The following is a 10,503-nucleotide window of genomic DNA, read 5'->3' on the forward strand; positions in this document are numbered from 1 at the left end:
CGAAGCTTAAGATCGTGCCTCTCAAAATTTCAGTGGGTTAATGTGAGAGTGATCAATAAGATGAACAGTGAAATGACTTCAAGACTCTGTTACAACTCAGGTATTCATATAATCTGAACAGCCCAAACTCAATTTAGAAAGTCTTGACATCTGAGAGCAATTTAAAGGAGCATGAGGCTCCTTTTAAGAAATGAGACTCTCTAGCGCCGCCCTTCACCACGACGGCCGTTGGGGGTACTGCAGCCAACAGTGAAGCCGGTGTGAGTACCAGATTGTATCGGGCTGAAATATTTTCCCCGGAAGTGTGCATTTTTTCCCTGCGATGGTATTTTTTTTGCCATGTTAAGCTAGGAAGGTAGTTTTTCACCATGTCTTCACATTCAAAATGTCTTTTTTGGCAATTGCGGATTAATCAGTGAGCGCTTAGTTGACGTTACATTTTTTAAATTATATTTATATAATGTATTATGACTATTTTGCTTAGACATTTACAGATTCAACAATGAGAACATATAGAGACATACACTTCTGTAAAGTCAGAAGCAGCAGATCATAGTGGAGGTAAAAGGGAGAAGAAACATATAACTGCTGTTCACAACACGACCTTCTTTCAATGACTTCTCTCTCTCTCTCGGCTGCTGTAGTCACTCTGTTCCTGGTCTTTTCACGCAAACGGTCAAAAGCCAATCACAAGACGGAACGTCATCACGTACGGGAGACCTCCGATAAAAAAAAGCAGGTGGGAAAAAAAAGCACCGACACCGGCACGGGAGAACGGGGAGAACGTGCATGCAGCGTCATGTGACGTCACATCCGCAGCCCAGCGCGGGAAATTCGGGACCAAATTGCAGCACATTTTGCAGCACACAGCCTGTTCAAGGCAAAGGAGAGATACGCTAGAGGGCTCATTCTTTTGGGTTTGGAACGCTTCATCTGACATTATTACTAGAAAACTTAAAATGTATACGGATTTTTTTCATAAATCTTGCCACAATCCGGCCTCAAGCTCCTTTAAGCAATATTTTGGAATCAGTTGTTGAGAACTAAACTGTCCAACTTTGGTCCACTTATCTATATTTTTCATGACAATCATAATGACCAAAACAATTCACAGTAACAACATTATCTATAAAAATTTGACAGTCATGAGACTAAAGCACCTTTTTTATTATTCAGTTTCGGAATCTACTCGCTTCGACTCTACTCACCTCAGTCTCCGTCGTTTTCCATTACACCTCAGTGTGGGTGGGGCCTTCATGGCAAGGCGGCCACAAACATCAACGAGCTCCTTCTGAACACAACGAGGCACCACTGCTTGCTTGCCATTTTTCACTTTACCGAAGTTTAGTTGTGAAGTTAATATCGCAGTCGCCTTTTCCAGGTTTTAAATATGGTGAGGGTGAAGGAGTTGCTCTCAAGACTCATCATAGACTCTGGCCAATCAGTAGCCTGCAGCCTGGTGACGTTGCATTTTCAGCCCGACTCAGCTCGGTGAGCACTCCAGCCAAGACAATATGATGAAAGGAGGTAATAACCAGCACTAGTGGAAAACCCTTAAAACAGAGTATAACCAGGTGGAGCCCAGCCAAGTGGGTGCTGGTGGAAATGACCTATAATAGAGCTCTCGGTTACCTTTACCTTTCCTTTTGTCCTTTGTGTTTTTGCTCTTTTTTATCAAATGAATGAATTCCCTAAGAGTGTCTTCTGCATCTGTATAGAATTGTAGAGAAAGAAAATATTCTTAATGGACGGTGAAAATGTCCTCTGTGACACAACCACTATGTCTAATATTGACAATTTACTTAAAATATTTAAATATTACATCTGAAAAATTCAAAGACTATTCGATGGGTTGCTTTTAAACTTGAATTAAAATTACATTTCGATTTGTTGAGTCTTCATCTCAAGGCCATCTTTAGGTTGACATTTGATCTATTGTAAATGTGAAACACTAAAGGCAGAATTGTATTAATTTTAAGATCTTCCTGCCATAATATGTCTCCTTGTGTTGTTGGGGACATTTTTAGATAATGCAACTGTCAATTATTTCACTTTTGTCAATAGAAATCTAAAACTTATTATATATCAATTTAAGTAATGTATAATTTCCATATTTAATCTTAAAAAGCTTGTCCAGAAAAAAAATTAGTAATCCCATGTCTATTGGTGGCATCTCTTGGTTATATTCATGTAATGATAAAGATAAAGTAATAATATGTGTGACACAATGTTCACAAAAAAAAGACTCCACAAGCAAAAGTCAGTATTTTTTGGTGAACCAAGCACAGATTTAACTCTTTTTAAGGAGACTGTTCCATACAGATGTTTGCAATTATATTAATTTGGAAAGAAAAATGGGCTCCTGTGTTTCCTGTTTGTATGTTGGAAATACTGAGAAAAACAAAAACATGGGTGTCACTGAAGCTTTGATAAATCAACAGAAAAATGGTTGCCTGAGACTTTTGCAGTCATTTTTATGGCTGATCTTGCTGAAATGTTTTTGTTTTTTTTCCAAGCAGAGGCAAAAAGCTGAAGAAACCAAAAAAGGAAAGTAGGTTATCATCACACTGATGACTCATAACTTGAAAAGAAATAATAAAAAAAAAACTCTCAAGTTTTAACATCATTATGTAAGGATTAGTTTTTGATCATGTACTTTAGATCAGGACTGATTATAATTCTTACTCTACTGTAGTCACAAACAAGGTCCATAAATATAGATGATATGGAAATACTATGTACATCTCGAAATTGCATTTATTTTTTTAAAGGTGTTTTGACAATAACATTTTTCATTCAAAATATTCGTATTTTTTCCAAAATACGTTTTATAGAAAAAGAAAGCCTCCTTTTTAATTGACTGCGCTGACTGATCCTCACTTCCAAATGTTCATTACCCTGGAATGACATCATTTGTGGTCACACATTTGGGTGTGTTGATGGTTGTACACATTTACTTTGTTTACAGATGTTGTGACTTGGAGTGTGGAAAATAAGTGGTCAGCACCCCCACAAACCCTGTAATTTGCACTTCGCTGGCCTTTTTTTTTCATTATTATCCTGCAAACAATCATGTATACAAGGAACATCTCATAAAAGACTAATATAAACATTTTATGACTGTAGACAGTCTTTTCCCCAGTGAAAAGATATTAAAGGAAGTAAACACATGACTTCACCAGCTAGATTGTGCCTCTGGTGTGAAGATACGCACACCCTGCAAGGTGTTTGGCAGGAAATCGATCACAGACACTTGCTCTGCCCCAACATCTCATGCAGTGTTTTCTGGTGGATCCAAGTCTGGTCCAGCTTTGCAGAAACCAGCTGTGGCTTTTGGTTCATAGTAAAATGTTTTTATGTCTAGACGTTACACCAAAATAGAAAAACTGAATGGATTTAGCCGAGTGTTAACCCACATGATGAGTGTACTTTCCCATGAGTGAAAAATGAATACTACGTGCAGTTCAGCAAACCTGTCAGCTAGAATAAAATTGCTGAATGTGATACAATAAGTGAGATATCAGTGGGGTCTGATCTAGATTTGAATGCAAGGAGATGGTTATCAATAATAGAAAAGGAACCTTTTAGCAGAATCTGCTGAAAGGTTGGTTGTATGTATGTATGTATGAATGTATGTATGTATGTATACATATATGAATGGTCTCTAAGGATATTGTACACCACCACCATAATTTATGTGCAAACTTTGGTGTATTTGATTAAGACTAAAATTCCTGTGTGTGTGGGGGGAAATAGTTGGAAGAAACATGACTAAGGAGCAGACTTGGATGAGCATTCTCCAAAGCTTCTCTTGGTGATACAAAGCAGAAAATGAACGCGTTTGATAAATTACCCAAATGTTTTTATTGGTCCTCCAGCAGTCTCTTTCTTTCAACTGCTGGCACATTATTTCCCCCGAATTCCTCTGGCTTTTGTTTTTCCCTCGAACTTTGGAGAAAATATCAAACTTTCTAAAAGGGCTCGCAATTTACATTTCCAGTTGACTGTTTCTGCTAAATTTTATCTGAAAGGCTTGCCAGAGCAGCACATGAGTCAGGGTTGAGGAATCCTCTTGTTCACTGTTAATGCACAATGACACACAGCAAGGGTGGATCAGGATCTCAAAACTTTCTCCATAGGTTTCTTTGAGCAATCAATTCATCACAGGCCTGACACAGGAGAGCCAAGCCTTTTAAGTACAATACAAGACGTTGTCAGCACTGCTCACAGTGGGAGACTATGAGGATTGATGGCCTGACGAAACTCCATAATGATAAACCCCACTCTGTGGTTTTAAAGCGATGTCGCCAGGCTGCTTCCAGAGTGGTACTGGTGCAGCAGTACAGCACCACCAGGGAGAGTGACAGGGATGGCTTGTGAGTGGCAAAGCTCATACTGAGAAAGTTTTGTGGAGCGGAACGATCTGTCCTGGACTGTTTTGATCTGCAGGCAGCAGACAGTAACATTGGTTCACCCTAACAAATACCAGCTTTAACTGTGGCGAGCAGATAGACTCTTGTCTTATTCTGAAATAGTGTCTGCCTCTTGTTCTTTGGGGAATCGCATGAATAGTTTTCAGACACTGTGAGCATGCCAGAAGTGACATCACACCATAATTTCTCCTCCTGTGAAGCAGACTGGAGCAAGAGGTCAAAGAGGATGACATGACTAAACTATCCTGGCTCACAGTTGTGTAGGTGTTGGTGTTCTTGCTACATATGAGGCGCATGCTGTTACTTGTACCACATCGTGCATACAGTGTATACTATGTTCATTCTTATAATAGCGTGAGTGTATAAGGTCATTTTGCCCTGTGGCAAAGTTAAATGTGGTTAAATGCGGTGATGAAATACAAAATAAAAAAAGATTTATTGAAACACTGTGGCACTGTTTTCTCTTTAATTAAGCAGGTAAAACAACATATTTCTGGGATCTACATCTTAAGAGACAGATTGATGTATTGATATGCCTTTGGTGAAACATACATCCCTACAAAGGATAACATTTCCCCTGTTTAAGATGCATTTTGCAATTTAACCCTTTATCCTTATGGAGGACTCAGTAAAAAACTTGATAGTAGTACTTTTTTGACTTGTTCATGTGCACTTCCAAATGTTTAAATACCCCATCATTTCATTTTGAGACTATACAACGAAAAGCTTAGATGTAATGTTCCAAAAATGTATGTGTATATATTGCAGAACCTGTTCCCTCTGTTTGAAGGCATTTATTTGAGCCCTTTATAGGTTTATTCGAATGAAAAAACCAGTTTTTTTCTGATTAGTCAGCAGATCAAAATGGTGAAGGGGGAGACCATCTACCGTTTTCAATTTGTGAGGGGATTTTTAACCACGAGCGCTGCTAGTCCAAAGTGCAGCTCCCCTGCGCTGCAGTTTGGTTGCTTGGCATGCATGACTCCGTTGGCTGAGACGAGGTGGGGGCCACAGATGCCAAATGCCCCGAGAGGCTTTGGAACCTGCATCCTCTCCATCAAAGGGTGAGGGTGATGATGAGGGTGTGGGTGATGATAGATATTCTATGCGTTCACTTTCACGTCTACGGAGCCTGTGAGAGCTCAAGTGAAGAAAATAAAGTAACTTCGTGGCCACGTTAAAGTTAATCGAGAGCACGTTATGTGTCATCGTGAGCACAATTTATTAAAGCGTGGGTACGATTAACAAAGCGTGCGCACATTTTGGAAAATTGTGCGCACAATATATCATAAAATCATGAGTACGATTTACTTACCCTTGATCAAAATGTAATAAACGTGCGCACGTTATATTCAATCGTGCTGTAATGCATCCCTTATCAGCCATAAGGGCATTAAGATCCTTTAAACATGGATCTCCTAAGAATTTACCATGGGTTAGGCATGGCGCAAAAAGAAATGCTGGCAACTCTAGCCACCCAACATGGTATAGTGATCAGTCTAGCCACTTTAAAAAGAATGCTTAGAGCAAGTAATCTCGTCGGAATTATGATGATCTAGGTCTCATCATTGATTTTATTTTGGGCCAACTTCAAGGCTCAAGGAAGCCGCTCAACTGACGCTCCTCCCAACGAGCTCCGACCAACCGCCACACGCATGCGCACACTCACAACTCCCGTGCTTACCCCGCCCCTACCTGCTCTCTAACCACACATTAAATTGATTAAATCGTGTTCATGTTATATTAACTCGTGCGCACAATTTAATTAAACGTGCACACGAGTTAATAGAACGTGCACACGAGTTAACAGAACGTGCACACGAGTTGATAAAACATGCACACGAGTTAATTAAATGTGCCCACGTTTTATTAAATCGCACGAACGAGTTAATAAAACGTGCGCTCGATTCTGTCAACATTAAAAAAATATATTGCATGATCCTTCACAGGCTCCGTACACGTCCACGGTCAAAGCTAGGAGACTTCTGGCAGTGTCCCCGATGTTTTTGGCATTAAAGTAATGTTGATGCTGAAACTGCGACCTCTGCTTAGAGGAACTTGAACTGGCAGCACAGTTATAGGCAACGGCAGGTGATCGTTGGTGATTGTCAGATTTTTGGTGATACGCTGCCAACGCACTATAGATAATTTCATCCAGTTCAAGGTGGGATTAACGCATCTTCATTGCACATCAGCATTCTTTGACCACAGAGTGGGTTAAAGGTGATGTTCAGGTTATATTCTTCTCAGATCATCACAGAGCCGGTGTAACGGCTAACCGACAGGGCGGAACGTACTACTCTTCACACCAACGCTGTTGACACTGAGCTGTTTCCGTGACGCTGTCCCGCTGTGCTTAAGCATGCACTATCCCAGCACTGGGCTGCCTCTGTTTGGAAGGACCAAAGGAGAACTGTGGCTGTTTATATGATGTGAAAAAAAGCTAATAACTGACCGGGAGAGAGTGACTCACTGAAAAACACAATATGACCTCTCTAAAGTCAAAGCAAAACAAATTAAAAAGGTTTTCATGGAAATCCAGTTGTTGGATATTAGTTTCCTGAAAAGAGTGGGAAGCTTATTGTTCTGATTTATGGAGTTGGAACTATTAAACAGTTTTTTAAAACAATTTTTTATACATGTTTGGGGTTCTTAATGATGCAGTGGAATAGAAATTTAAGACAACTATAACATTGCAATGTTGCGAATAGGCCTGCTTTGATGCATTAGCCTCAAACTAGCCAACCATGCCATCTAATGTGTTATTAACTTACAGTTCCTTGCTATCATCGGTCTTAATCACATAATTTCATCCTGCGTGGATGCCAACATTTCCAGTACTTGGTTTTGTTTGGTTAATTTGCATAGGAATCACATTGGGAGGAGGGAATGTATAAATGTTTTTAAGAGAGAATGTGCAGCATGGCTCTGCTGGTGTTTGAGGGCTGCACACAAACTCAAAATATCAGATTGTTTCTTGGACTGAAGGTCCAACTTAAGGTTTAGGTTTGAAAGGTTTAATGATTTTGTCCAGGATTTGTTAAGAGCGTGTTATGCAGAGTGCCATCTCAAAGCAAAGAGCGCTACTTATTTTCTTTATATTAGTAGATCGTTTCAGTCATGTATCTTTGGTGAATAATTAACAACACGTTTTTTCTGTGATGTGACAGACTCTGAGCACATCTGTATTTATTTCTGCTGGAATCAGACTCTCCCTTTCAAAGCCTTGATAGAAAATTAAAGGCAAGCTCATAGGCTACTTTGTGATTCATTTAACATAAACTTGGTTAACCCTAAATGTTCTGATCTGTACTATATCCTTATGGTTTCTAGGCATGTAGAGCACGTCTCTTCCCAAACTCTTGGCAATGATTTCGATTATCCACTTCTATGTTCCATCCATAGTGAGCTTAATTTTGCATGAGCGGCTCCACAAGATCATTTACATTTCAGCAGTGACTGCAGATTAAGACAAATCATTTTGTTCCTTTGACAGATGGAATGTAACCAGGAATAACCAGGATTCAAATGACCTAATACAACTCAATAATTACTCACAATGATTGCATTTGGTTCAGGTGATAGATAGAGAATGCTAGACGTCTCACGTTACATAATACTGTTACATCACATGCTCTTGCTCTGATCATCATTTTGGCTAGACTCTCATTAGTTCCTGTGGTTACCAAATGGCATCACACCTACAGTTTCCTTTATGTAATCACGGCATATCTCTGTGGTTTTCACGGTGATCAATTTTCGACATTTACTGCTTTCAATTCCCCTCCCCACTCCACGTTATTTAATTGCTAGACTGGCAGGGAGAGAGTGATGAAGGAGTAGAGAGGATAAGGAAGGTGGAGTTTGTTTGCAAGATTTTTCCCCTCAAATAAGCCTCTCTTCCTTGCGTTTCTGCCTTTCCCTTGTCCTCACTCTCCAATCTTTAACAGAAGAGGGCTTCAAGAAGAGGCTGGTCGAAGTCAGACAGGGATGGGCCTGAAAGAGACATATTGTGAGGTCACATTCTTCCCAAATGCAGACAGGAGCCAAGTCAGTAGCTGGCGGAATTACCCCCATGAATCGTGCCCATTGTGATGCCTACCCAGGATGAGGACATGGAAAGGAATTAGGTATGGCAGAGTCTTATCAGCTTCCCATTCGGAACCGGCCAGCTACTGGTGCCTGGACAGTCTTTCCCATCCTCACTCATGTAGATTGTTCCTGAATGTGGAATTCCTCCACTGCCATGTGTTGTTACTTAAGTGTGTGCTGCAGCCAAGTTGCTGCGCAGTTTTCCATCCACGCCCGTCCTCCTGTCTGTGCACTTCCTTCCCGCCCATTTACCCAGAGATCTTTGTGGTAGGTCCTGGAGTTCAGGCAATATTAAGTTGCACCTCTTAAAACATGTCAGGCTTTGTGGTGAAAATTAAAGAATGGAAAAATGGTGAAATGTAACATTTTGCTTAATACTTTCTTCACATTGAAGCTGCTTGAAAAGAGAAAAGAGGAGAGAAATGGAAACATATTTGACAAGTTTTATCATACTGAGATTATTTTTCATGTAAACCCCCATTTCATGTGTTATGTTTTTGGTTTCTTTTGTTTTTGATCAGTTGTGTGGCGTAAAGTGAAGAAGACTCAGGAATCACATGTGTTCCGCACAATGTTTAAGGATTTATTACATCATTATTTCTCCTTAACTCTCCCGTCTGGTCCCCCCCTTTGTTTCTTATCTTTGTGTGTTGGCCTGGGATTATTATATGACATGACAAATGAGGGAATTTTATGGCAAACAAAGAGGAGTGTTTGTCAAGGAGAATAAAATAGACAGTGAGAGAGAAACTCTGTAATAGAAAGCACTACAGAGCCAGCACACAATAAATGACTCTTGTATATGATGAAGTATTTTGTGGCTCTGTCCAGCTTTACATGACTTCAGCCACAGGTTTTAGGCCTGTGGGCTTTTGTGATGAATGGTAAACAATCCCAAAACTCTCTAAAGCTCATATGAATGAGGTAGATGCAGGCAAGACAGGAAAATAGACAGAGACAGGAAGTCTTTTCTCAGCATTTTCAAATGTCCAGAAGACCTAAATAGAATAAAAACTGGATCTTGTCTGGTGAATGAAGCTCTCCTCTATCTGTTTATGGTGTAGTGTGAGTGTGTTAAGCGTCCATCAACACGAGGCAGGACAGGACAGGGTACAGGCAGGAGTCACGCTTTTCCAACCGGCGGCCCCTCCTCCCGGCCCCCACTTCTTGGGAAGGGCAGGCTGGGTGGGGCCGGCAGGTCTGTGAAGGCCCTCATACCTCATAAGGGCATGACACAAGGACTAACTGCATACATCCGGGGAGTGAAGGCTTTGTCATAACATAGCTCTCTGTAAAATAAAATAAACACACGAGGAGAAGGTGGGGAGAGATAAGGACAGGGAGGGAGAGCAGGTAGGAAAGTAAAAAATAAGGGAAATGTTTTACAAGACAAAGGAAGCGCATTTTTGGAGTAAGGTGGCGCATGAAACAAAGCGACAAGCCCCCCCCGAGTTCATTATTATTGAGTAAGCCCCAAGTCCATTAGCCCAAATAACATCCAGGTGCGGCTGTGGCTATGGTGGCTTTTTTCACCAGGGTGTAAACGACCAGATCCTTTTCATGACCCAACACGGGAGGCCGGGAAACGGGCCAGACGAGCACCGTGTCTCCTTGGGCTATTCCTCTCTCACTCTGTCTCTCTCTGTCTCTCACCCGTCCCATCAGGAGCTGTCTGTAGACGTGTTCTGTTCATCCACCACACCGAACATCACCCGAAAACGGTGCCTCTCTCTGATCTATGTGTGTGTTGTACGTGGGTGTCTTCTCTCCCCGTGTGAGACCTCCCTCCATTAACCATTACAGCTCCCTTCCCACAACTGAGTCAGGGGGGCCCCTGCGCTCACACCAAACATGTTTTCTTCTTCACGAGTTTAATGAGAAATAAAAGAAGAAGAGGGGGGAGTTTCTGTTTAAAAGAAAAAAAGATGGACGAGTTTTCAAAACATTTATTTTACAGAGTCAAGAGACTTTTTGGATG

This window comes from Cololabis saira, chromosome 17, assembly GCF_033807715.1.
Source record: "Cololabis saira isolate AMF1-May2022 chromosome 17, fColSai1.1, whole genome shotgun sequence".
Taxonomy (NCBI): Eukaryota; Metazoa; Chordata; class Actinopteri; order Beloniformes; family Belonidae; genus Cololabis; species Cololabis saira.